Genomic DNA, 27652 nt, shown 5'->3' on the forward strand with positions numbered 1-27652 from the left:
TTGAATATTTGAAGCGCACGAACATTTAAGCAGGCTTGACATATAACAAAGCCTTCTAGATTATGCACCAGAAAGACAGCACAAGGATTCAGCAAGCACCACGCAGCTGTGAATGAACGTGGCTGCTGCTGATGCGGTGACTGAACTGATGGACATGAACGACACGGATCACAAGGTAGCTGAAGGTTTTTCTCTCTGATTTGAAGACTGTAGCGAGAAGTGCTTGACACAACTGTCGGATTATTCTCAGGTTTTGCCCATTTTCTGTAACATAACTGCTTGCTTGGTTGCTTCCTACAAAATTTAGATTTGCACAGTCTTATAACCTGTTTCACCTGTTGACGACATCAATAAATTTAAATTGGTGACTGGCTCTTCAGGGTACCCTGGAGTCCAGTCCAGCTCCACCTGAAAGGAGTTGGTGCTTTGCCAGTGACACCACGGGGAGCTACGATGAGCTGAAAGGGGAGGAAAGAGGTGGATCACTCGGTGGATCTGCTTTTTAAAAAATGCTTTCTAATCCAGGGAGGGGTACAACTGTTACCTCAGCTTTGCAGATGGAAATTACACTTCAATTTTGAACAGTTGTAAGCTGTGGTGTCTAATGTAGGTCTCAGCAGCAAATGGGTTTCTAGAGAAAATCTACATACAATGAAGATCTAAATGCTCAGAGGCAGACAGTCAGAAGTGGCAAGCCGCCACAATTCCTCCTGAAACCAGCGGAGTTTTATGGCTGGAACTGAGTAAGGATTCCTTCCACAAAAGAACTTGCTGACAATAAATCAGCAGCAAGTGTTGCAATTACTGCCCCATGCAGCGTGGTGCTTTGCTTGATGCTCCCTCCGCAGCAAAGACATTCTATTGATGGTACTTCTCGCAGTGGCACTGGAAAAAAAATAAAAATAAAAAACACTAACAAAACCAACTTAACAGCAGTTTTGGCATTAGGAAAGATCCAGACAACTGCCAGTCTGCACTTCAATACAAGATCCTGACCAGGAGGAAAATGAGTCATGCAAAGTCTGGAGCAAGACATGGTATAATGCTTTCATATGGCCCCAGACACAATTATAATTCCTCCCATCAGCTCTTCCTGCTGACATCAGCTTTCACATTGGTTTTGCCTAATAATTAGAAAAGTTCTTAGAACTTAACCAGAACATCATTGTTCCCATGGAAAACACCCCACTGCTCCTGTGATGGGAAATAGCTTTTTTCCTCTTTCTTTTTGAAAATTTTATTGCTGATCTGGCTAGGCCAGGCTCCAAGTCTAAGCTAGGTTTCAGCGTGCTTTCACAGTGCTGGCTTCACATCGGCATCTCCCACTGCTTCTGAAATCAGCCTGAGAAAATGAGCCTTTGTAGGGAGCAAGGAGAAATGTGTCAGCAAAGCAGAGCAGGGGAAAGGCTTCTTGCGCTGTCCTCCCCGCCCCAGGTCCTGCCCCGTGGCTCTATCCTGCTGGGGAAGGAGGAAGCCTGGTGCCACAGCAAACCCACGCAATGGTGACAGGGGGCCACGGAGACGGCCACGGAGAGGAAAAAAGGACGGTTAACTAATGTCACTTGAGGTGGTGCGAGGTTACTGCTGGCTCCTGCTGCACGGCAAGCGGAGCAGTGATCGGAGAGGGAGCAGCTGCCAGCAGACGTCTGGCAGCGCTCTACAAAGGAGCCCTGGCATGGGGGAGATGAGGGAGGGAGAGACGGCCTCTGAGGCCAGAGTGGACGGTCCCCACTGTCAGAAGGCTGCCAGGAGGGAGTCCTACAACCCCAGCCTGCCCTTGGGGGAATGACTTGGGTCAGACTGCTCTGGGAGACCCCATCTCCCACCAAACACCCCCTACTCCATCTTTCCTCTTTTCAGCCATGAGGGGCTGTCACACTGCGACTGCTCGGACGAGCACCAGAGGCCAAGGTGCCCTTTGGGTGCAGAGCAGTGGCCCTATAACCACGTCCTGTAACCCAGGGGGCTGTGCTCAAACCGTGCTTGCCTCGGGTGATGGCAGGATTTGGCCCGTGCCTTCCCAGGCAGGATTTTAATGCCAGAAGCTCGTGTGAGCTTCCAGCAGTAAGTTAGTGTCTGTCAGTTAACTGTCCCATTTACTTGTGCATGATGTTATACGGATTTGGAGCCTAGAGCTCACAGCTTTAAGACGGTAATAACCCTTTTTGCAGCTTAAAATAAAAAACAGTAAACCCAGTAAAGGACACAGTTAAGCAGTAAACCAGCTTAAATTCAGTATGTTTAATTTGCTTTTCTTGCCATCCATCATATCATCCTGGGAGAGCTGAAAGCATCTTATAATAATTTGAGAAGTGGGAATTTTCTGCAAGGATACTTGCTTTAAAATAGATTTTTAATTCCTGGGCTACAACAGTTTTACCAAATCACTCACTTTGCACACTGACCCTCTGCCATCGCCAAGGGATAGTCGTTAATTTTTGTTTTAAGGGCTCAATTCTAGATTCTGCCAGCCAGACAAGCAGTGTTGCACTCCCAGCTGTTCCACTGGAACACACTTGGACCGCATACAGACTACAGACATCCACGTGTATGCAGGACTGCTCTACAAAGCCAGAGCGCTGTAAGGAGGCACATCAGTCAAAGTGAGGAGCAGCATGGCCGTGCGCCACTTTAGCAGCCACCTTTGGGTAGTTACCTCCTCTGCCTCCTTCAGCAGTGAAGTGACCCCTGACTGCCCACTCCTACCTCAGCCCCGCAGCCTGCTGCCGACAGAGGTGGCCACTTGAGGGATGATGCTCTGTCACTCAAGTCACCCGGGGATGGGAACTCCTCCTGCTGGCATTGCTGACAGGTATTTCATACTGCAGCATGCCTTTATGTGCCTGTCTTCAGGAAAAAAAAACACAAAAAACAAGTGTTCCTAACTTGTAGTAATGTTGGAAAGGGACTCCTTTTCTGCTGTTCTCACCAACATGTAAGGTTTTTTATCAACAATTTGTCTTGCATACACATTGGAGCCTTAGTAACTTAGCTAGCCCATTACAACCTTTTTTTTTTTTCCTTTTTTTTTTTCTTAGTAACAGCTAACATCACCCTGTAGGCTAAAAATGAAGTCAGAATGATTTCAGCTAAAGAGCTCAGGCTGCTATTGCTTACTCTAGTGTTACTTTTGTTGGTGTCTCTGAGAAGCTGATGTGAGTTTTAACTGAATACACACAAGAATGCACTCGTTAACCGTACCCATCTATACAAAGTTGAAGGGAATTTCAGGGGCACCTAGACAAAAGATTTTAGCCCTCCGCATGGACAGCTAAATAGTTTGACACATCGTTCCTGGGAATTGTGTGCTTGTTCTGTTGGGGGCTGAAAAGGAGTATTCCTTGCTGGGCCACTTTACAGAGCAACAATCCTTATAGAGAGTCATCAGAATAAACACCATTCTTCAAAGCGAAGTATAGTTTCCCATTGTGAACACAAATTTCGCTTTTCATTTACTCAAGACATCAGAAAAAAAAAAGAAAAAGTTAATTCTTACGAAGTGCCGAAGTGGCACCGATCGCCTGTAACTCAGCGCCAAGGAGACCAAATCACTTTACACTTAGCTCTCATTGTCCTCCTGCTGTGAAGATGATGGTGCTTTGATGCAGAAACTGAGGCATAGACAGTGCACTGGAGACTGCGGAGTGGGCCAGCAGCTACATCAGGAGCAGAGCCCGGGAGTCCCAGCCCACCACCGCGGTGTCACCGAGGCTGAGGAGTCACTCCGGGACGCTGGGCAGATGTGGTCTCTGCAGACCTCTGAGTGCTTACTGTCTCCAGTTACTTGCCACTGCCCTGCCACCAGACAGCAGGCAGGCAGGACACACAGCCCCCAAGAGCTGATCATTTGAGCATTCCCAATCCCCATTAATCAAAACAAGACAGGTTTACCTAAAACAGCTTAAGTAAGAGCTCTTTGCTAACCCAGAGGATTTGGGCAGAAGCATCTTAAAGGCACTCTTCTGAACATCTCTGCAAACAATCTGGGGATGTGATAACATCTTGCAGAGGGAGACAGCGACAAACCGCTGGGAGGAGTCGGGGATGGGAGGAAAGCCTGGGAGACAATAACCTCCCTTTTTTTTTAAGCACAATTGCACCCAGAAACAGGTATCTGATCACAGCTTATCACAGTAGCTGACCTGAACGACTTGGGCAAGAAAAGTCTCATGGAGGAAAAGAGCACTTACTTGTTCTTAGGTATCTGAACACTTCCTGTGGACCTCACACGAGGTCAGAATTTGGAGCACTGAGCAGAGAAAACACAGTTAACTAAGTTAGAAAATGCAGTTAACTAAGTTAGTATTTCTAGTCAGGGCAGACAAATACCCAGAGATTAAGTCTGAGTTTCCCTTTAAACTACACTCTGACAAACCTCTCATACACCAGAATAAGTATGTTCACGTAAATCTTGACCCGACTTTAAATTTCTGCATCAGTTTAATTCTCACATAGACAAACGTCAGTTACCCTGTAGATACCACGTACTTCGCAACAAACAATACTGTCTTCCTCTACAAAAGTAGCACTGATAAGCAGACAGACACAGTTCTGGCTTTGATTCTCACTGTGCCATGGGAAAAGTATCGATCAATCGGGATCAATTTAAAAAGCAAAACAAAATAATAGCCCGTGTAAACATATTAGAAATCTGCTGTGTCTTCCTAACACTGGTGTTAGTCAAGAACAACCCGGTGGAAAACTGCGTAATTGCATGCAGAATAAGGCCTTTATCAGTACTGAAGAAGGATATTGTCCTGCTGAGGAGGTCAGGGAGGCTTCATCCAAAGCCAGGAGCTTTAGTAATTGTAACTGGCCCCAGCCATGCTGCTAGATAAAGCTGGTTAACCAAGGTGATGAATGAGTCTGTGAGCTCTCCAGAGGCTGGCCACGTTGGCACCAAGCAGAGAGGTTATGAAGCCCAGCTACTGAAGTGCTCCAGGCTTGGTTTGCCCCTGAGATGACCGTGGTGATTAACGCTTTGTTTCTCCTGGCTTGGCAGTGTTCATTTTTTGGGCTACTTCTGAAAGACGAAAAGGCCAAAGCACTAGACAGGCACCGAAAAGATGTGGAGACGTGCAGCAAGTAGAGCTGCGTTCCTTCATGGCCAAGGGAGCAAAGGGCTGTAACGTCCCTGGTAGCACGACCCGGGGTAGCTCTGGGGTCCTGCTGTGCCCGGTCACTCCACAGCCTCCCTCTGCCAGAGCAGACAGCAAGCTGAAACGCACTGCTCTGCGCCGAGGGGAGTCGGCCTTAATGGGGAACACGCCTGCGGAAGCACGAGAGGCAGCACCTCCGAGCTGCTCTTGGGAACGGAGTCACAGCGAGAACTTGGAGAGCCACGCTCCTAAGATGAAAAGATTGATTTGGGGGTCACTCGTCTACACATGGCAGTTCATACGAGGACATCTAAAATCTCTAGTCTGCAGAAAATCTCCTGTCTTAGGGGACGGCTCCTAACTGTGCTGAAAGCAATTCAATCACCGACTTCATCTCTCAGCTGCGTTAGCCCAGCCTGAGGCCCCGGCCCTCGGGTTGCTCCTCAATCAATACGACTATCGATTCCAGCAGGAGCACTGGCTGCAGCAGATCAAATGCTAAGGAGTTCACAAGCTGCCAGGCTGATAAAGAGTTTCTCCGCGAAAAAGCGGCTCTCTTTGTTAGAGAAAATTACTCACAAATATTAACTGCTAGCGAGCTAAGAGAGCACGGCTCTGGTTGGTGCAGATGATGTAAAGAAGTGATTTGTTAGGGCTAGGTGGTGCAGCAGCAGACCGAAGGGGAAACCTCTGAGTGACATCAAGAGGGGGCAAACAGACAGCACCTAGTGTAGTTTTGCTGCCTTCTGCACGTCCGCAGCGTGTCCTCAAGTGCTGGTTCAGAGACTAATCTCACATTCCTGTTCTGGCCTGAATCCTGCAAATCCTGGCACCCAAGAGTAGTCCTCCTGAGCGCTCTGAGACATCACGGCACACATAAAGCTAATAAAGCAGAAAATGTTTTCAGCAGCAGACCTTGAACTAGAAAGCATCCATTCCACCAACCTTTCAGTATGATGCATGCATTTAAAATAACCACTATTACGCTTACACGGGGAGAACCGAAAAGTCTGCCTCAAATTGTAGCGATGTACTTCTCAGGCTAAAAATGTGGCAGCGGGGAACTGATTCCTCCACGCAGATTTCGCAATCTCTCCATCTCATTTGTGTTGCAGTCTTCATTTTTTAAAAAATCCTCAAGGATAAGAGAGTCATTAGCAGACTGCCATCAACCTCAACCAATTTCAATCTCAGCAGCTGAAAAACACCGAGAAGCTTTTCTTTTTTTTCTTTTCTTTTTTTTTTTTCAGGGGTTTCTCTCTCCTTGACTTAGACTTTGAGTATTTCGGAGTAGGGAGCAGTCCTTTGAAGAGTTTGGAAAGAACATACTGATTTCAGACAGTGGTTGTAATGAGTATCATTAACTCCGGGATACTTCTGAACTTTGATTAATCTTTCCTCTGAAATAATCTTTCCAAATTATTTATAAGACTAACGTATATTTAATGCCAGCAACATTTAACTGTTTTGAAATGTACATTTATGCTTTTTCTCCTTTTAAATATATCTTATGCCTAATAAATGGATCTGTAGGGCTTATAAAAATCAAGGACAACTCATATTTTCATAATACGGAAGCCTTGATCTTGCACAGATTTACACAGGTTGAAGATTAACGATGAAGTGGAATTCTGTTCCCACACGAGCCAAATGTAATTTTTTTGTGAAGTTAAGTTCTCACTCACACCACACTGGGCACATTTCTTTGTAATAGGAATGGCCATTCAGATAGTTCTGCATAAAGTAAAGGATCAGGATATTTACAATAAACGTTATTGTTATTTAAACTCCAGCACTACTAATATTGTGTGGTTTAATTGCATTCCGCACCCCAGGAGTTCAGAGCACCTCTTGCTCGTGTCTCTGAATTAAGCTGCACAGCGTGCGCACAACATGGAAAGCTCCAGGGAGGCCTTATTGCAGCCTTTTGATACTTAAAAAGGGATTATAAGAAAGATGGAGAGAGACATTTTACAAGGGCTTGTAGTGATAGGGCAAGGGGTAATGGTTTTAAACTGAAGGAGTGTAGATTTACATTAGATCGAAGGAAGAAATTCTTCGCTCAGAGGGTGGTGAGGCCCTGGCACAGGCTGCCCAGAGAAGCTGTGGGTGCCCCATCCCTGGAGGTGCTCAAGGCCAGGCTGGACGGGGCTTTGGGCAGCCTGGTGGGAGGTGCCCCTACCATGGCAGGGGGTTGGAACTGGGTGGTTTTAAAGTCCCTTCCAACCCACACCATTCTGTGATACTGTGCTTCTATGGCACTATACGTAATTCTGCCTCCTTTACAAGTGAAGAAAGTGAAGCTGCTGAGAGGTCAAGTAACGTGCCAGGGCTATGAAGGAAATCTGGAATAGGATCTTCAGGCATTTTTAAATATTGCCAGTGGCATAAGGTGTCTCATTTCTGAGAATTACAGTTTTGGAGAGGCCCTTCTCTAGAAAGCACCAAAAATCACCAGCAGAGAGTAAACGGGCAGGGAACATTCAAGAACATAACTCTGAAGTCCGAGGCAGAGGAGCACTGTGATTATAAATCCTAACAGTGAACGCAGCTCTGAGGTTCAGAGCTGGTGGACAGCTTCTGAAAACTCTTGTGCAAGGCATCAAGAGAAATGAATAATCTGCCACGGCCTAAGAGCAGCTTTGAGCATTATTTGTCATTCCAGAAATACCAGGACCGTGCATCACGTGTGCTGTGAAAAAAATGCCAGTGTGAAACAAAGTTCCTGGAGCCATACCGAAGTGTTTTGCTGAGGCAGTCCAACGTGTTTTGTGCCATTTTCTTTCATACCTAAACTTATTTAGCAAAATGCAAGTTTTACTTTATGCACAAGTCCATCTACATCCAAAAACCTTGAAGCACATCCTTAATGTAAAAGTGTTTGCAGACATTTTTTTATTTTATTTTTTTTTTTTACTGAACTGGGGCTGGTTTCAGCACACAAGATACTCTCCACTGAAATCAGTTCATTTTTTTGCATTCTGGTACAGAGAAACTCATGAGGTTAAAGAGGGACTCTTCTACAGATCTTTACAGGAGGAATTTTTATGTATTTATTGGGATCCTTAAACATGAGTTCAGTATATTATAAAACCCCATATATTCATTCTTTGAATCAGTTCCACTTCCCTTTGTAGAAAAGCCTGACTGAAGGATGCTCTCCAACATAAAAATAAACAGCAGCTCCACCAGGCTACCAAATAGATGAGATTCACGACGCAAATCTCCGAATGCTCAGTTATAGCTACATGCTGAATTTATACCTCCCGTCTGAAGGCTCACAGACTGGAGCCAGCACAATATGCTGTATTCCACCCATAAACGGCTTTAAAAGCCAGAGCTCACATCTTGAACAGCACCTGGCAAGGAGCTGGGAGATAATGCAGTCTATGGTGCTTCAGTACAATATCCCCTGTGCAAGAAACTCAGAAAACCAAGCGAGCACCTCGTTTTGCTATGCTGACATTTCTACACACAGCATTACACGCTTCCTTGAGATGGCAGTTCCCAATGAGCATAACAACATCCACATCCAAAAGGCACAGGTTAAGTGTGTCCAAGAGCATCGTAAGCTGCGAGTCTTCATCAGAACGGCAGAAATCACTTTGTTCCTTCCCTCATTTCACAGTGATTCTTTTCTGTGTTAATAGGAAACCTTCTCTTTCGACTGATTTCCTTGGAGTGTCCTTAAGGTTCCTTTAAACTTCAAAATTACTAGGGAAATCTGGGGCTGCTAACATTACTCTGTAAGTTAGGAATCTGAGGGAGTTCATTCCTTGTGCTGGCAAGCCTTCAAACTATCTTGATTTTATCAGCTATAATTCATGTGTTGTTCACAGGACAAGGTTGTTTCTTTTGTATTATTTTGAGTCATCTCTGGAAAAAATCACCTCGCACTAAAATGCAATAAAATATGAGAAGAGATTATGACTTATTAAATTAAGCCAAAGCATACTCTGTATTTTGGGGTAGTACCATCCCTGGAGGGAAAGCAAATACGTTTTCAAACGACTTCTGCTTCCAATTAGGCAGCAAAACAAGTACCCAAATTTTCAAAGGAGCCTAACACACAAGGTGCACAACGAGCACAGGAAACAGAAAAACTCAGCCCGTGAGCAGCACAACAGAAACTGCTGGGTGCTGACAGCTTCAGCCAAGCCTGTGAGCTGCACAATATGTTACTGGTGATTTTTTGCTCCAACCCTCCCGCTACAAACTCTGCTTGCTCTGCATGTATTTTGCTACCTGGGTGAATCTGGAAGAAATGGTTAAGCATTTTTCATAGGCATCTTAATTCACACCTTTAAACAGCTTAAGAAGAAAATGACCTTCTGTCTGTTGGATCTGTGCCTTGTAACGCTACGGGTCACTTATTTCAATTATTTAAGCCTGCAACATTCAATCCCCCGCCATTGGAACAAACAAGGAGTTTAGTCATTGAATTTAACAGTGGCAGGATCAGACAAGTATTTACATTCAGGCTCACAGGAAAATGAAGTAGGATAAAAAACCGTATTTATATATCGGTTAAGCACTCAGTGTCTCAGTATTGATAACCTTTAAAAATTATGTCAAATACACACGGCATGAGATGACTCAGCAGCTCCTAGATTTGCAGAACAGATGGAATATTGATGTCCCCACACGAGAGATTTCTATACACCTGCTTCTTGCTGAAGACACTGGTTCCAGTCACGGAAGCAAAGATTTTCTCTCCAAAGCTGGCTTTACTAATAATAAGTGTGAAATAAGGATATTTCTCAAGGGGATTTTCTAAATTTAAAATGCATTCTGCTTCTTAACACCTCCTATCCTGCTGAATGCTTTAGCCTACCACAGTCGAAGCGCAGTAATTAAGTGCAAGTGTAATTGTTACAACTGTCTCTGGCAGGACAAAAGCAACTGTCAGGGAACTGTCACATCTCCATACTGTCCTGCTTCCAGCCTGGAAGTGATGGTTGTAGGACCGAATTATTCCTCCCGATTCCCCACCCACCCCCACCCCCAGTTCCACTCCAGCGTATTTAACTCGACTAGTGGTACCATGACAGACGTTAGTTACATTCCAGCTGAGTATAAAAAAAAAAAAAGGGGGCAGGAATATGCCACAATTCTCATTACACAACCACCAAAAAACCTCACCCTGCCCCACCAATATTTGACTTCCTCAATCCCTTTAGTTGCAATATTGGTTAAGAGCAGACACAGTGTGATGTCTGAATGTGAGGCCAAGTGTTTGGTTTCCTTATGGATCTTGCATCCTCTGCTCACTCACACGCAAAGCCACGGCCACTTCCACCCTAAAAATAAAACTATCACCCAGATTCTTTGACACTACTTCCTCTGATCTGTTTTGACTGTAGCGTTATTTTCCTAATTTTCATTTGGAGGCGGTGACTATGACATAAAACCAGGAATGATTTTCAAGGAGGAAATACTGTGGCTGGGATTTGATCACAGGGCATTTGAGATGTGCCAGTAAGGTCCCTTTCTCTGCCAGTGAGCTGTGAGCTCTGCAGGGCTGCCCCTCTCCACCCCAGCCCCTTGGTGCACGGTGTCGGAGCTCTGCCAGCCCACCCAGGGGCAAGAACCACCCGAGAGCCTGCTACTGCCTGCAGACCGCTGGGACTGTGGATGGGAGAGGGGGCTTGGGACTCCAGCAAGAAGTGCTTGGAGGCTGGTGTGGCCTCGGCTGGGAGCATCCAGCGTTTCAGGCAGCAGGCTGAGGGGCAGATGCTCAGGACTGAAGGGATGCTCAGTGCTAGAGGGCTGGAGGCAGCATGGAAATCCAGGGCTGAGGAGACAAGGAGAGTGATTTGGCCGGGTGCGCGTGTAGCAAGGGACCCTTCCCACACATCCTCAGCTGGGCAGGATCCTTACTGCCTTCTCCTTCCCCCTTTTTCCAGCCCCCAGCCCCTCCCAGGGGAAGCAGTGGTACACAACACCGACATTTGTGCCCTCCTCACGGTTTCAGGAATCCTGAAATGATCCTGCCTAATGAATCTCAGTGGTAGATAAAATCATCCATCCTTATTTCATTAGTTTTGCTGCTCCGAGAATGGCAGGCTAGTTTTTCCTGTAGCCTTTCTGAATTTCATACATTCTTTTAACTCTCAGTATTTATTTTCTCTCTGGAGTCTGAAGTAATCTGAGAGAGCAACAAGCCTCTGCACCGTTATAGGCCCCAGTTCCTCTATCAGCACAGCCCAAACACGCTTCTTATTGTGCTCTCCTCTGTAATGGAGACAGAGGCTTGCACAAGCTGCCTGGCAGAGACAGACTGATGGTACACAAGATAGGTACTTTCTGCCCAGAAAACAAGAAATGTTATTAGCCAGTGCACATTGAAGACCAAAAATTGCTAGAATTTGACTAAACTTTGCTAGCCTCGCTATTTAAGGTGACCTACAAAGACAAGGGAGGCTTTTGTTGCATGTATACTTCACCACCATATGAAGGCAACTCTTGGGACAGAAGAGCTAGCACATAAGTGTGGATAAGGAAATACTGGTCAAGGGCAATTTGGTACAAGTCCTTCCCATATAAGTGCACTGAAATTTCTAACGTTCGCACAGATTAAATGGGCATTATTTTAAGTCACGTTTGGAAACTCCCTGCCTACCAAATTGCCTGTCAGTTGGTCATTAATGGCAAAGTTCAAAAACATTTTCTGTAAGTCCAGTGAAATATTGTTTCAGAGCTTTGGTGCTTTACTCAATAAAAACAATTTTCTCATTTTTAAATGCCATGCCAAGTGTTCTAACAACTGTAGCTACAGATCATGTAACTGAAACCCTTCCTAATGTGAGCTTGAGAATTTTTACTAGCTCTAAAAACAGCTGGTCATGAATATACTAGTCAGAAAAGAATGCAAAACAAAACTAGTAAAAAAAGTGTTGATTGGTAGCTCTCTCACGGGTATATTTAACCATTTCTTTAATATGTTTTGCCTGTCTGGAAGTAAGGATATTTACATTATTTATTTCACAGCTATCTGGAAAAAAAAATCCAACGAAGTGCATTTGTTTCTGACAGATACTGCTAAACTGAAACCTGGTGTATGTTCTTAGACTAAAAGTTTATTAATTTTGACTGTTCTAGGAGGAAGCAAAACTCCTTGAAGACGAGTCCTAACCTCAAAAATGTTTTTGAATAGATTTCAGGGATCTGTCTTCTGTAGCTGTATATGTGCACACACACACGTGTGGGTACAGAAGTGAGGGTGCGTACATACAGAGAAAGCACAGAGCCTGACTGTGTTCACCCACTGAAGTGGATAAGCATCCTCGCATGATATATTTGCAATGGTATATTTGCAATGGTATATTTGGTCAGACTCTGCAAGCCCAACCTGTTCTCTCCCACAATCTACAGGAACCTTTCATTGGTTTCATTGGGATCTGAACTGATGGCTAGCTTTGATTTTAAGCACTAAATTTTTTTGCCACACGTACCTGGATATATGTAATGGCTAGCAAACAATACTGTAAGTGCTCAGTAATCTTAACTTCAAGGGCAATGCAAAAACATGCTCAAAACATCAGTCAACAGACACTGGCAAACTGGCTTTTACCACATCTCTGTCAATTACTGTGCACATAAACGGTGCATCTCTTCACAGTGCAAAGCTTTATTAGCCTACAGTGATAGACAGGCAAACAAAATATGCTTTTTGTTCCTATCACTGCCACAGAAAATATGCGTCTCATATTTTAATGAATAGTTGAAGGTTACTTTAAACTTATAAAACAGGCTATGAGAGAGAATCTGATATAAGCTCCCTGCCCAAAGGCTGGGCCAGCTATACTGAAACCATTCCTGGCCAAAACCAAAGCTATTCTTTAGTATTTTCATCCCTTTCTATTTATACTGTGCATGAATGTCGCTAGCTGGTTGCAATGGAACATAGTTCACCTTATCTCTGGAGAAGCAGAGGTGTCTACTGGTCAGCAAGTATCTGGTTTACCTTTCAGTGGCTGCTGAAAGGAATTGTCATATTGCAGAACTGATCATCCCTCTTGAATCAGTCCTTATTGCAAATTTCAGAGGGTACAGCTAAGAAGAGGACCTGAATGTTTGAAATCCAATAAGGAAATTGATTAGCACTAATGACCTTGAGCAAAGAGGTCAAGGGGAAAAATCCCTTTCAACTCCTCATCACCTCTTAGCAAACGAGTGCCAGATCCCACACTTCCAGCTTAACGGCACCATGGAAACCGGTCCAGGTGAACTGCTACCCGTTACAAAAATCTGTGTCAATCACATGCAGAAGGATGGCAGAAACGCTCCCTGGGCTCCCCAGCGCAGCGAAACAACGTGACTTAATGACATTTGCAGGATCCTATATGCATAGGAAGGAAAGACCAGGACTTCCTTCAGAGATAATTAAGATAGAGAATGAAGACATCATTAGGGTAAAAAAAGGTTAAAGCAAGGAGTAAAAACCTATGCTGCTGCATTTCAGAAGTCTTCCACCCTGGCCTTTCATATCTCTGCAATAATTTTTCAGAGTGCTTCTCCAGTGCAGGCTAGAGAGAATTTTTTATGAACTCCTGAAAATAGATTTAAAATTCACAAAGTCTCATAACAACCGCTCTGCTTCCTGCCACTCTCCTGTATGGTCGTTTTTCAGCTGAGAACTCAGCAAAGCTCAACAGACTGACATATGGCCGTGACTGGGCTGCTAAACACCCTCTGATGTTGAGGAGATGATATTCTACAGCCTTTGGCTTGTATGATTTTTAGCGGATTCAGATCTAAGCCTCTTTTGGCCTTTCAAATCCATCAGAAATATGTTGTTACTGGAGATGTGTTAGTACCATCTACTGTTGGTAAGTCAGTACTGCACCTTGAGCCAGTTGTGTTTTTTGTGCTTTTTGTGCCATCGCTTATTTATCTTTCTAGATTATTTATTTATCTTGTAAGGTAAGGTTAATAAAAATAGAGGCCACTTAAGCAGGGGTTGTGACACTGACACTCAGGATCTCACACGTGAACACAGCGTGCAGACAAAACATGGCCTGGCCTGAGAGACCCGGGGCGATGGAATAAATCCATCGGGGTGTCTTGGGAACAACTTTCTCACTTCCCCAGCACATACTCACACAACAAATATGGTTCCAGCTCATGAATAGAGCGAAGAGTTACCTTTTATCACTAATTTAAGCTCGCTGAAACATCTGATTAGCTCTTTTACATACAGAAATCGAGTGGCTAGGTCAGAACACTCTCTGGTAGAAATCAGCATAGCTCCAGGGACCTCCGCTCGGGTGGATCCGAGCCAATTAACGCTGCCTTGGGTACAGAGGTCCGACAAGTGAGCCTGTGCTGGGGATTAAGTCCCCAACAAGAGCACAGAGACGGCCAACTTTTATCTGCTGCTGTTTGTGAGCAAAGGTGAAAAGACAGCTGGTCGAGCAAACCAAAATACTGGGCCGAAAGCCAACTGGTACAACGGCACCGACTCCGGCAGTCGCTTCAGGCCCACGTCTGTAAAATGGAGGCCGCAGGCCTGCCTTCCCGCTGCGACTCGGAACCATTCCACTTAGGTACATATCCTTACTGACACAGTTACTTAAATCCGCCTTGCCACGGGATCTGCATGGGGTACACATTCACATGACTTTACATCCATTTGTTTCTTCCATCTGTGATGGCAGATCTTCGACGAGATTTTTTTATCCGCATCCTCCACCCCTCCTTTTCAAGGGATACGCAGACAAATACCTAATAGCTCTGCAGTCACTGCATGCCGGCCTCCCACACAGGAGAAATGGAATTATCACCACATTGCCGTTCCCTGTCTCCACAGTTTTTGGTTTTTTTTTTTTTTTTTAAGATGGGTCTGATTAGGACTCTCTTTGCTCTAACGAGGGCTATTGCTGGGCCTGCAGGGACGGGCCTGTGCCTGGAGCTTCCAGATCACTGCACAGTGCAAACACGGGCTGAGGAAGCATGGGTGAACTGCTCTGCTTCAGACAGACACACTGTACAATCTGTCCAGCTTTTAGTGACTAAGAATGTCTGAAAGGCTATACCATGCCACCAAAAAAAAAAAAAAAGTTTTCTTTGCTCTTGCTCACCCTTATTCTTCACTTCATAAGAATAAAAGAACTGTATTTCCCTAGTCTGCTTGTGCATAAGGGAACCTAAGGGACTCTGTTCATCTTAGAAACCTTTTCCTACACCCACCTAAGCTGAAGATCGGGAGGAGCAGACAGTATATGGTGCTGCAGGTGTCATGCCAGTTCCTTCAACAGTGGCCTTCACACTTCCCTGTCTGCTGCTCCTCAAGACACCATCAAACAGGGAATTTCTTTTTCAGATGCCTCCTGCTGACAGTCCAATCATCCCGAAATCAGGCCAAATGCCCACATTTTCCTGTACCTTTATTTATGCTTCTGATGAGCTTACAGCACTAACTCTCCAACCACACGGCTCAGCTTTCCTCTTTTCTTTGTCAAATTTCATTCCACTTCTGTTTCTCCTGTTCTCAAGGTCACCTGGCCCATCACATAGAATATCCTGATCCTCCTTTATTCATGTGCCCTCTAAATATTACCAGCAACTTGAATAAGTGCATCCCTACCTGCATGCTGAAGACATTAATGAATATATTAAAGCAGAATCTGTTTTAAGACTAACCTGAGATATTTTGGAAACTTCATGATTAGCCTTCCTCCAAGCTGGTATTCTTCCTGTTAAGCACATTTTTGTCTCCATTTAGCCAGAATTGTAAAGTGTAAGTAACATCTTCAGTAATTCCCCATGTGGCAGCTATCAAACACTTCATTAAAACCTAGGACACCTACCACATTTTCTCTGGCTATCAAAATGGAGTATCTTAAAAATAATAGTGTGACATGACCCAACGCTGGTAAAAACTTGCATTTTATTTCACTCTCCTCTCGTTCCCCTTTCCTCCCTCTCTCACGCTACTCTTCCCTGCAAAATTTGATCATAAGCCTTACATGCTACTGGTACAAGTTTAGCAGCCCTGTAGTTAGTACTTTTAAATATAGGTAATTTTTAATTGCTGTTCTCCAATCACAAGCCTGATGTCCCATTTGTTCATTTGTTAGATATGCCTGGGATAAACAATTTCACGTGTTCAGTCTCTTGGAGTTCTGGGTCAAAAAGCACCTTGCCCCCAAATCCCACTTCCCCCCATGAAAGTGCACAGAGCTCTCCAGATTTTGCTGTGGTAATTTCTTTTCTGCCTCTGCCAATAGCTTTTATATTCTTCAGGGAAGGGGAACGCAGGCAGTTTGCTGCTAATTCCTGCTGCAGTCGGAGCAAGGCTACAGCTTCTGATAAAATGAAAACCCGCAGCAAAAGGTTTGTGTACTACTCAAGGCAGGCTTACATGGCTTGGGACTGTCCGTGCATGGAGCACAAACTCCACGTGCACGTCTACAAAGATCTAGCTCTTCTCAGGACTCACTCATCTAGTTAACGCACCCGCAGGTCTGCTCAGCTAGTGAAGTGCCCTCACACCAGCCAGTTGGGACCAAAGAGTGCAGATTTGTTTGGGACAGATCCTCATTCCCAGACAGGAAAACAAGCTTTGTTGCTTCCCCAGCACTACAAGGCAAGACCCCTGCCATGGGCTGAGGATACCAGAAGTGTCCTCAGCCTTGCAGTATTTCTTCCTTTCCACCCCTTTCTGTTTTCTTGCCAGCCTGGCAGTCTGTTTTTTCAAGAACCCCACAGTATTTGTCGCCAGGCTCTTCCTTCCTCTGGAGGGGCTTCTAGGGCTCTCCCTTCTTATTTATTTACGATAACAAAAATAATAAGACAACAAAATATAAATAACAATAAAAATATAAAATAAAAATAAAAATTAATATATATCTTAATATAATTCTTCCCTGAACCTCTCAAAGAAGATCGGGGTCAGCTGAAGGTGTATCTATGTATTAATGCTCCCTGACTCCAGTTAACTCTTTCCCAGGCAGTTCAGGATTTTTGCACGTGGTCTCAAAAATGTACTAAAGAGTGAGCTGAAAGAGGCTGACCATGAACTTCTTCTTATTGCATCATAACATGATGGTCTGGGTATTTACTAGAGAAAGAAAGCGCTTTGATGTTGACTTAAATGTTGTTCATTAACTTCTTTTCCATCTCTCATCTTTCAGACTATGTTGAAACACAGTATTTGTTCCCTTGGAGAACATGTTATGTAAACGTCTGATGAAAAGTAAATATTTTTTTAAAGGCACTGGTTATAACTGCTCCAGTCTGAAACAGCTACTATAAAGGAACAAAGAAGGTCCCTCTTTTCTGACATCACCATGTTTAGGTAGATAAATATGACAGCCATTATCACAACAGGAACAGCTTCCAGGCAACCACTAATTTTAAACCTACTGAGGAACAGATGAATATATAGGGCTGTGTATCACCCCTTCTTCAATGACACATCACTGTATTTTTTTCACATGCCTTGCTTAGAAATCCCAATATGCAAACAAATTCAGCCTTGTACTTAAAACATTTGTCCATATATCACAAAACTTATATGAAGGCCAGGAAAAACACAATTCCAACGCTTAGCACCCGACATTATTGCATGGTCATAGAAGTCCTTCACGCTAAGGCAGTACTTTTCACCCTCAAGTCTCCGGATACGTCACCGAACAGTCCCTCAGCTTCCCCTGCTTCACACGCAAAGACACTCAAGTTGACAGAGCTGGTGCTTCCAACCACCATTGTAGCGCTGGTGATATCCTCGCTTTGAGTCTGCGCTTTGCCCTGATGATCTCCGGAGATCCCTTCCAAACGAAGTTTTATGATTCGGTGACTCAGTGGGTAGATTATCCAGGTTCCTGCTGGCCGCTGTCGTTTCCCTCATGCCAGCAGAGCTGCTCACTGGACCTCTGTGAGCCCAACTCATGGAGTCGGTCTGCCAAAGCACTAACCTTACCATAATGAATGATTCACGTGCTGCTGGCACCGCTCCCTGCATCACTTCACCACATGGCAAGACGAATGACGGAGGAATGCCAGAGGCCGTGGCTAGGAACAGGGGATGGGACCTCCCCTACATCAGCCGACCGGCAACGTCAAGCCATGCCTTAGGGGCAGACGTGGGAATTGTGCCTGCTCCATCCTCCGTGCCTGCCCTGTTTTCCCCAACCTGTCACAGCGTCACAGATGTGGTTGAGCACCTCTGATGGACACCTGCCAGGCTGCCCTGAGCTTGCTGCTAGTGGGAAGCGTTAGGCATGGTTCCTGGCATCGGTCCGCAGGCACGGAGCGGCGGCTGCAGAACACCTACCAGTGGCAGCTGTGGAGCCCATTGCTAAATACCTGCTGCCAGCCCCGTCTCCTCAGTTCTCTCTTAGCACGTTCACCACCTCACGGATGGTACAAACCCCTGAATTCACAATATGCCTGTCTGGGACACGTGACTGGTATGGGTTTCACACGGCTTTTTAAACACTAAAAATTATAAGCATAGAGTTTGTCTGCAGGTACGACGTACTTAACCCCATACACAGCACCTCCTCTAGTTCCTAACTACCCAGAAGCATTTTTATTTGTAGGCTCAGGTTCTTCTGCCCTAGTAGCTTCTCTTCAACACCATGGACACCTTTCTCCTTCCATTTCAGGTCAGATTTCTTTGTCCTTTGTTACACAGCAAACTCGAACATCTACTCTGGGAAAACCTGCATGCCCTTCCATCTCTCCTACCACAAGCTTCCTGTATTCTGCAAGTCTATTTAACACTGCCTTGGTATGTTTTGCCTTTGATAATTTTCCATTCAGTTGTCCCTTCCAACATGGTCAGACTGGTTTCCCACCTCAAGTCCTCTCCATATATCCAAGCACCAAAAACCTGAGTACAATCTTTAGGGATAACTATCCCACATTGTCCTTAATCTGAGGGGACAGGCTCAATAACCCTGCCAGTAAGTAAGAAATAATTGTTTTGATATTATTAAAAAAAAAATAACCAACCAAAAAAACCCACAAACACAACTACATCACTTCTGGGCTGGCCTTCCTTAAAAGGTCTTCCAACTTACTTAATTTTAGTGGAATTTCATGGGCTTTCTTGCTTTCCCCTGCCACAACTCTTTTCACAGACTTCAGCTAATGGGAAGTTTCAATGTGTGGTGTTCGAGATCAAAAATATATGCAGTTCTCCAGTCCCTGTCTCACTCTACCGAAGATACCAAGCCGTCTGGCTCATTGCTCCAACACTTCTACAAACACTGCTGCACCACCTCCGGTGTTTTTGGTAAACCGGATGGAGACAAAGCAGCAATTGAGAATGGAAGTAACTACGTAGGAAATAACCTAATGCGGGGGCCCTCCTGCCCCCAGGTGAGCTGTTTTGTGTTCAGCTCCAGCTGCAGAAAGGGCCCTTGGACTTGAATAGGGGAAGTCACTCCCAAATAAAGTATGGTGCCGGTGTGTTGGAGCCACACATACCTTCTGGCAGAGACGTGCTTCTTAAGCAATTATTACTTTTCCTGGATTCATTTGGGGCAGCTTTGGGGTGAGTTACAGTTGATTTCAGAATGCAGAAAAGGCCAAAGAGCATATACTCCTTGGAGAGTGAGCTGTCTTCTCCTTACAAATGTATATCGATCCTAACAATGGGACACAATTATGGCTGAGGTCTGCAGGCCCTAATTTAGTTTATCATTTAGTGATGCAAGAAAAAGGACCCTGCCCCCCACATTACTGTTATAATAAAGAGCCAAAATTGTTCATTTTACACTGAGTGAAACTTTACTTTCAGCAAAACTGAATAGAAATTATTTAATCATTCACCCTCTATTTACCTTTGATATCAAAGAAAAGTTAACATAGGCAGCTTCATGATGCATGTAAAACAAATCCCACCAGAGACCATTCCAGGATTTTAGGGGAAATTATTTGTATCATTATTATTCTAATGGGCTGTCTGCAATTTGAGATCAAACCCAATACATTTTTCCCCTAGTATCTGCAATGAATTCCAAAATTATGCAGATGATTATTTTATTAGTGTGTACCCAGATGGTAGACTGCCAGACTCAGTTACTGTCATTGCATCTAGCTCTCTGTAACGCAAGAATTACTGAGAAAACAGTGCATTTGGCCACTGGTTATATAAATTAAGACCAAATCAACAGTTACAAACTCAATTCAAACAAAATCAATAAAAGGTATGTGAACTATCAGATTAGCAACATTAGACATAATGTTAACAATAATCTTTTCAGTTAAGATGCCTAGCACAACACTCAAACGTGGGAAATGTCTGACTACTGTGCCATAGCGTCATTCCTCACTGACGTTACTTAAAGTTAGTTCTATCAAAAGCGGTTCCTCGCTGGTCTTGCAGTTTACTGTACAGGTATACCATAGACCACAGCTGAAAGACAAGGATATAACTGCAAACTACAGCAAAGAGGGAAAAATGCATATTCACTTTAAGAGATCATTTTTATACTGCAGCAATCAGGTCCATTTATGGCATTTACCATACTAAAATGGTAATGGTGTTTATTCCAAGATTATATTTTGTATAAATGCAATGTTTGTCTCTTCCTGCCTCCAAGGGACAGTTACTCAGATACACTTTGTAAAACCATTTTGGATATGAAAAGCACTGAGTATAATACCGGCTGTGAGGATAAAGTACCCAGTGTATTGTAAGATTACTTATCAAATCACAAAGCCATAGAACTGCAGGGCTGCAAAGAACCTCCAGAGATGATGCTGTACAATGAGGCTGGATCAACCGTCTGGCATACACATGGGCTAATAAGCTCTTTGCAGCAGACAGCTATCTGAGTCCCAGATATTTTAGCATCCATTCTCACCCTGGAATCTTTTCAGTTGCTGAGTATTCCCCTCTTTCTCTCCTTGCTTTGATTTCTTCCTTTGGGTGTCCATCTCAGCTTTCTGATCCATTTTGAGCAGCTGTGGACTCCTCTCTTCTGGCATCAGCACCAGCCCTTTGGGGGTAGTCACGTGGCCAATAAGCCTCAGACACATTTGCCCTTACTTGGCCCCCAGCCGACACAGTATTTCAGCCTTGCAGGGCACAAATACCAAGTATAGCCTAGGATTTCCTTCTTCCACTAAGTTTTGGACCTCTCTCTCTTCTCTGCAGCAAGTTGCCCACTGCACTCCGCTGGGGTGCACGGACAGACAGATCACTGGGGAGGAAGGTACTGGCAGAAGTAACCTGGCTTGCTCTGCTGGACTGTGACAGGTAAGCAGAGGACTGTGACAGTGTTTTCTGCTTAGAGAATTGCTCCTCATCTTCCTCAGGAAGAGGCAGAAAGCCAGCTCTGGCCCACAGGATGCCAGCTTAACCGCAAGGGATAAAGCATGTTCCAAAAGTGTGAAAGCATAATCCACAAGTGCAGAAGTCAGCAGCATATCAAGGAGGTGGCAACCTAAATACACCTTACACTGCTTCACAAATCTGTTCTCTATCTTTCCAGGCGTCAGTAGGAAGATTGTACTATCGGATCTGGACTAGCTAGAAGCCAAGTGTTACATTAAAATCTGTAGGCCACAGGAGGCTTGTGAACATAGGTCTTTTGTTGAAATGTTCTCTCTATACTGTATCTACAGATTTGGTTTAGCTTTACACCTAGGTTCTTCTGGCACAGCTGTTCGCATTAGGAAAGTCAAGCATGATGACAGATCTGATAGTCAGCACTGTCTGACGCAAACGTGGGAAGAAGGAAGCAAGAGAAATCAAAGAAGAAAAATGTGTCTCTCCATTACTACACAACAGCAAACAGTCTAGCCATACTCTTGCTGAAAGGAATTTGATGTCTCGGTCAGTGCTTTGCCTAATGAGCTACCAACATCAATCTGTCATCATCTGTATTATTTGAAATGGCCTCTGCTGACACAAGGTATATTCATGTACTGGCCCTCCTGGGCACTTGAGAGTTCAAGTCCTGGCCAGTTTATACCACACTGAATGATAATGAAGGGTAACGGAATAATCATTGGCTTCCTTCTCTCAGGGGGAGGCAAGAATGTTGTTGTAGGGATCTCCCCCAGCCAAGAATGGCTTTTGATTACAGAACAGGGAATACCACTTATTTGCTTCTCTGTGTACAAAGAGTCTCTAGTAGTTCCTTGCAACAGTGCTTTAGCTCTCCATAGCACATGTAACACATCTGTCCGTCTGTGCTGGCATTTCCCTGAGCCTGTCCTGAGTACCTGATTCTCAAGACCTTGCAGGGCTATATGGCAGTTCAAGAGATGAACACCGACAATGGCTGGGAATTTCAAGCAGAGGGGATATGCCAGAGAAAAAGGCTGAGATGCCCACCAAAAAATGGTGTAGCCTCACCAGTGTGGCTCCGAGAGTTATTTTTACATGCGGGCAAGAACAAAAGCAGTGTTCAGCACCTGCCAGTTACAGCACACGTTGTAACCGGTAGAATTTAACACCACTGTTAGGTTCAGAATCTCTCGGCTGAATGTAAACAAAGCTACAGCTCGCTCTCCTTTGCCATTACACGACTTAACAAATTCACAAGTGTATCAGGAAAAGGTGTTGATGTTCACCTCTTTATACAAACGTGACACTGGATGTTGTTTTTAATCAGCCCGTGATGCTTACATTCACATCTCCCTTTCTTCTAGACACTAAGGAGAAGGTCACCTGGGCACCTGTGTCTGTTCAGAGCACCACATGCTTATTGCTCTTGACAGCTTGGAGTCCAGGTCTGCTGTGAAACTGATGTATAAACTCAGCTAGGAAAGCTGTAAGTTTAACTACTTTGCTGTCACAAAAGTTATCCGTACTTTATGTCTAACATGGAAAATTTCACATCCTTAAGAAGAAATGTCTATATAATTTATTTCAAATTGCACTGACTTGGAAAGACCCACTTCCCCTATTGCAAAAAAAGTTGTAATGTATTGCCTCCATGCTATTAAATTAGAATGTCCACATCATGTTTCCTCTCCTAGTTCTAGCTTTTTAGCTATGTGGCTCAAAGGCTGCAGAAAGAGTGAATAAATGGATGACATGGACAAATAGCAGTAAAAAAACCCTTCCTGATCATATGCCTCACCAAAAATAAATAACTTTAATTTAAAAAAAAAAAAAAAAGTCTTTCGCTTGTCAGAATTATGTAAATCTCACTGAGATATTGATTGTGTTTGTCATGCCCCCGAAGGAGTGTTCCAAGGTGAGAAAACACAGCAGTTTGCCACCCTCCCACCCGCCTCTCCCCAGTCCTGTAACTGCATGGACCCTCCTCTCACTTATGCCAGCAAGCCCCCACAAGGAGACACACGCAGTGTTTCCAAACCAGTAGCTCAGTATAGGGAAGTACCAATTTCACGTTCTTAGAGGCAGCACTCCTTTGTCTAACAAATAGCAAGCTAAAGACTGCCACAGCATAAGAATGAATGTACAGCTTTTCCTCCCATATTCAGTGCAAAAAGCACTCACTTACAATGCCAAGAGTGAACTTGGTTTCTCACATCAAAAATATGTCATTGCAGCTGAGCATGTGGGAATCCAAGAGCACAGCAGGTTTCCCTAACACTTGCTACTAAATTTCAGGATTTAACTCAGCAAGGGAAGGTAACCTGTGGAGTTATCACATGGAGTTTTCCATCAAAGAGACTAGCAGCATCATAGGACATGACAGTCTCCAGACCAATTGTGAATTTACTTCTTCTAATGTTCCTGTAAGTAGAAGGAATTAATGTCGCATGTTTCAATTTGCCTCTTTAAACTTGGGCTGTGTGTCTGTGGACACCCTGCTAACGCCAGGACCGCCACTGGTTCTCATGGTAAGTGGAGTTTAAATTCACTTAGGTTGACGTGCTTATCGCTGAGACAAGAAGAGGTCGGCCTGACCATAGGGCGTCTGTTTACTCAGAGAGAAATATTCTGTTTCTGCCACCAGATCCGCCCTTGGCTCCCGCTGTTCAGCTCCACAGTCTCTTCCCAGGTATCTTGCTTTATTTGTTCTGGGTTCTGCTATGAGGCACTGATCAAGGTGAGCACCCACAGAAGCTGGAAACCCAAACCAGCATAGGAACGTGAAGCCAAATGAAAAACGTCAGTAACTGCTAATCTCTGATTTCACAGTTGCCTCCTATCCATCTCCAGCAAACTTTCCCACAGCCGTCACATTGCACAGGCCTGAAACTGAGAGAACCATGACATCCCTACTGAAGCAAAAATTCCCTGTTGTTAAGAGTTGCATGGCAACATAAGTAACTCTGACCTTGATAAAAGGATAAAAAGTATAAAAATTAAGGGCGGACTTACATATCAGTGTAGCATAACATAGGGTAAGAGTCATACAAGAGGCTTGAAAACCCTCATCTCAGAAAACTCTTGTTGTTACTGGCTGCAACATCAAAACACACAGCAGAGAAAATGCGGAAATGGAGAGGAAAATTTAAATCAATCAAAAACTTCGCTAAGACAAAACATCTTATATAAGCTTCCCACTGGGAAGAAAAGGAGAATAGACTCTCATGTAACAAATGCTAGTTATGTCACTTGATGTACTTCTGGAAGGCACTCAAGTATTTCAGTGGCACAGACAATAGAAGAGCAAAATAGAACAAGACAGAACAGAACAGAAATAGATTTGGTTGGCTTTGTCTGGGAGAGATGGTCAAAAATTAGAACTTTAATTCCAGTAAAAATTTCAGAATTCTCAACAACTTTTCATGCTCTTTCAAAAAAGCAATACAGTTTTTGAAAGGAAACTCCAGCAAATAACGTTTATCTCAAACAATCAGTACTATTTCTGGAAGCCCAAATTTCAACCCTCTCAGTCCTGCTACATCTCCAGTATTCCATGAATCCCTAAACTTTTACTGAATGGCATCTAGTTAGCCCAACTTTTAAATTCCTCTAATGTTTAGAATAGATCTTTTTACCCAACAATACTGAAACATTTTACCAAAACCAGTGAGTTATTTCAGAACACAGGAGTAATGTGGGAAATAACTATAAAATGGAAATAATAGCTAAGGGAGAGAGAGAAAAATCAAGATCAGCAAAGTTCAGTGAATACGAATCTCTGGGTAGGCACCAAAAACTAGGAGCTCCCAAATTAGATACCACTTCTGCACACTTTATTTCTTACAGTAAGAAATTTCTGTAGGTTTTCATGCATTTTATTTTCAAATGTTGAATACACTGTCATTAAAAAAGACAATAAAAGCTGCCTTGACAAGAGCGGTGACTTTATAACATCTTCCCTGCAGATGTTTTCTTGCCTTATGTGCAGGTTTCTGTGTAGGTGATGGCCATACAGGAGACAACCCTAATGTTCCAATATCTTGTGAACTCGATGATCCAAAAGTAATGTACTTAATCAAGTGTAAAGCAAGAGGTGATTAAGTTTTGCAGTACTGTACAATGCCTGACTGCTCAGAAATGCATCTTTTGATGTGGTGCAGAGAACTGGACCAGTTCTGTCTGCTGTACCAAAAAAACGATGTTTCAGTAATTTGAAAAAAAAAAAAGAGCCTCAGAAATCCCCACAAGTGTTCAACTTAGATCTGAAGCTTTAAAAAGATTATATTTATCTGTTTGCTTGTTTAATTTGTTTGAATTTGGTGCTCAGAAAGGTACCAACTTGACATCTCGTGGAAGCAATTCTTTGCTTTTTTTCAGATGACACCGAGCAGGGGCAGCGAGCTTCCAATCATCACTAGTTGTTCTAAGCATCCAACCAAAAAAAAGGGGAGAGAAAAAAAAAAAAAAACAATACCATCAACTCACCTTTCCATTGCAGTTTATATGAATTATTAAGAACTGAGATTCAGTGGAGCCTCAACTCTTGAGCGTGGAATCAATACTGTATTTTATATAACAAGGGCAGTAAAGCCAGCTTGTTCTATTTCCATCACAGTGAAGCCTTGTCAAGTCTTCCATGCAACCTAATTTCACTCGGGCCAAAGTCTAACACTACTGACGTGAAAGACTTGTTCACCTCAGCGGGGTCAAGATGTGACCTTCTGTCCAGGAGCCTGTGGAAGTCGGCTCACTTTCTTGAGCTGGAAGAACTATTCGTAGCCACTACAAAAGGCCAACTTTTTACTATGCCCCAGACATGAAAGAATAGATCTGTGCTGAATTCAAAGAGAAGTTGCTTCTGCAATTATTGCCTCTTGAGGGAGGGTGCCTAAAAAGGGCCAGCTGTGACGGGACACAGGCCTGCAAGGGAACTGACATCAGCAATCTCCCTTCCACAAGGGAATAATCAGGCAGATCTGTGCTCGTCTGTATCCAAACAGCAAAAGGCTCTTTTGTTGTAACACCTGTAGCCAAACTACCTGACTGCATTTTCAAATGCCATTTCCAAGCATAAAAAACAAATACCCACTTCCTCACGCATATCACAAGTCACCCCAAAAAAGTGCTAGCTGCAAACCCCCTGCATTGCACCGAATATTGATAGTCATGCAGGCACATTTCTGGTCCTCGGTATGCCAAAGAAGAAAGTTCAGGCAGTCACCGAGAGGGGAAGGTCTTGGGGAAGCCTCCAGAGAAACTGCGATGAGGTTCAGTGGACTCCGAAGTATTTCCCTTTTATCCTGCTTGGTAAATGGAATATGGAATGCGAGTGACAAGGGAGAGGGAAGAAACAAGATAATAAATTCTGTTTGCTATTTGAGGTTTTAAAGTTGTTCTTTGAAAACGGACCCTGAAGTTGTCTGAGCTGATTTATATGATATGTTTAGGAATACCTAGAGCTTGATTACAGAAATGTAATACAACCTACAGTATTTGCAACTCTGAAATGGAGCAGATGTAACCTAAGAAACTGAGCAATGATAACATTTAATTTATAAATCATGGTCCAAGTCCTTCACAGTTGTAATTATATGTCACTTAGGTGAAAACCAATTTCAGTCTGCACCTGTTGGAAATTTACCTCAATGCTTCACAGAAAAAAAAAAAGGAAAGACAGAATTTAAGGATTCACAGATTAGAAATTGAAGCATGGATTAAAAATACAAAGTCAAATGCTAACTTCTAAATACATTTATCATGATTTAAAAGATACCCACAACAAACACTCAAAGGGTGGGTGATTTTGGGACACAAAACCTTCATCGTTTAAGTGTTCCAGGTCAAAGTCAAGAAGACAAATGATCATCCACACAATAGAACAAATGCCAAACAACACCTGATTTCAAGCAAAGGGAAGAAATCAATCATGCTCAGAGTATTTTTTTTCCTGCATGAGATAGAAAGAGCCTTTCTTTTCCCCAGGAATCTCTTCAATATGCAAATCCTAGTATCTAGAGCTCACCTCATCCTACACATAAAAGAAGGAAATCATTCCATCTTTGTAGCCGAAGGAAATAATTTCACCTTTTTAATCTCTTCCAGATCTCCTTCATCACTTCATTTGTTCAACAGAACCATTCCTACTTATGCTGTTTTCCACGTTTCCAAATTCTAGTAGAGACATGACTCGACTTTTTTTTCACCTTTTGTCTTTTAGTCCCCGTCACACTATCATACAAGCTGAGAAATATTTATCGAAAGTGAAAACTTCTAAATATGCTGAAGTCCTCCTATTCGTCTC

General features: G+C 43.7%; 3 long non-coding RNA genes across 8 annotated transcripts in view; 1 reads left to right on the top strand and 2 right to left on the bottom strand.

The window, feature by feature from the left end:
* LOC136791480 (uncharacterized) lies at positions 1-26881 on the bottom strand. 3 transcript variants are annotated; one of them, XR_010833708.1, is made up of 4 exons: positions 4191-5503; positions 2707-2847; positions 545-885; positions 1-458 (listed from the first exon to the last, which is right to left on the bottom strand). It is a non-coding gene; the product is annotated as an uncharacterized lncRNA (long non-coding RNA). The 3 variants fall into 3 exon arrangements; XR_010833706.1 differs by lacking the exons at positions 2707-2847; positions 4191-5503 and adding an exon at positions 25837-26881; XR_010833707.1 differs by having other exon boundaries at positions 2707-5501.
* The window catches only part of LOC136791479 (uncharacterized), a 121008-nt gene that overhangs the window by 26095 nt on the left and 67261 nt on the right, over positions 1-27652 (bottom strand). The gene's annotated exons all lie outside the window — the stretch shown is intronic.
* On the top strand, positions 21213-24054 carry LOC125182275 (uncharacterized). The gene is made up of 3 exons (XR_007161704.2): positions 21213-21315; positions 22716-22837; positions 23647-24054. It is a non-coding gene; the product is annotated as an uncharacterized lncRNA (long non-coding RNA).

This window comes from Anser cygnoides, chromosome 9, assembly GCF_040182565.1.
Source record: "Anser cygnoides isolate HZ-2024a breed goose chromosome 9, Taihu_goose_T2T_genome, whole genome shotgun sequence".
Classification (NCBI taxonomy): Eukaryota; Metazoa; Chordata; class Aves; order Anseriformes; family Anatidae; genus Anser; species Anser cygnoides.